This window comes from Arachis duranensis, chromosome 8, assembly GCF_000817695.3.
Source record: "Arachis duranensis cultivar V14167 chromosome 8, aradu.V14167.gnm2.J7QH, whole genome shotgun sequence".
Taxonomy (NCBI): domain Eukaryota; kingdom Viridiplantae; phylum Streptophyta; class Magnoliopsida; order Fabales; family Fabaceae; genus Arachis; species Arachis duranensis.
The window spans coordinates 15,363,253-15,363,647 of NC_029779.3; positions in this window are offsets into that span (position 1 = coordinate 15,363,253).

The window sequence follows — 395 nt, forward strand, 5'->3', positions numbered from 1 at the left end:
TTTCTGTTTTGGTCAATATCTATCTTCAACTAAAAAAAATTAAATATTTTTACTGGAAATAAAAAGGCAACTACTTGTTTCTAAGGATTTTGCTACGTTATTTGATTAATAAAATTATTAATTATTAATTATCAATTTATTAAACATATTGAAGGAACATCACTTTCTATTTATGTCTTTTCAATCAATGTATTTAATAAAATCCTATTTGTAAATAGAAAAATTAGTCAAGCCAGCAAGGCATGATTTAAACAAATTACAAAATATTTAATAAAAAAGTTTAGCAACTAATTTCTGTTCTAATGGTACATGTTAAGATTATTAAATTTTTTATTAAAAATACAAAAAATATAAATTTTTAATATATTCTTTATATTTATTAATAGCAGTCTTAT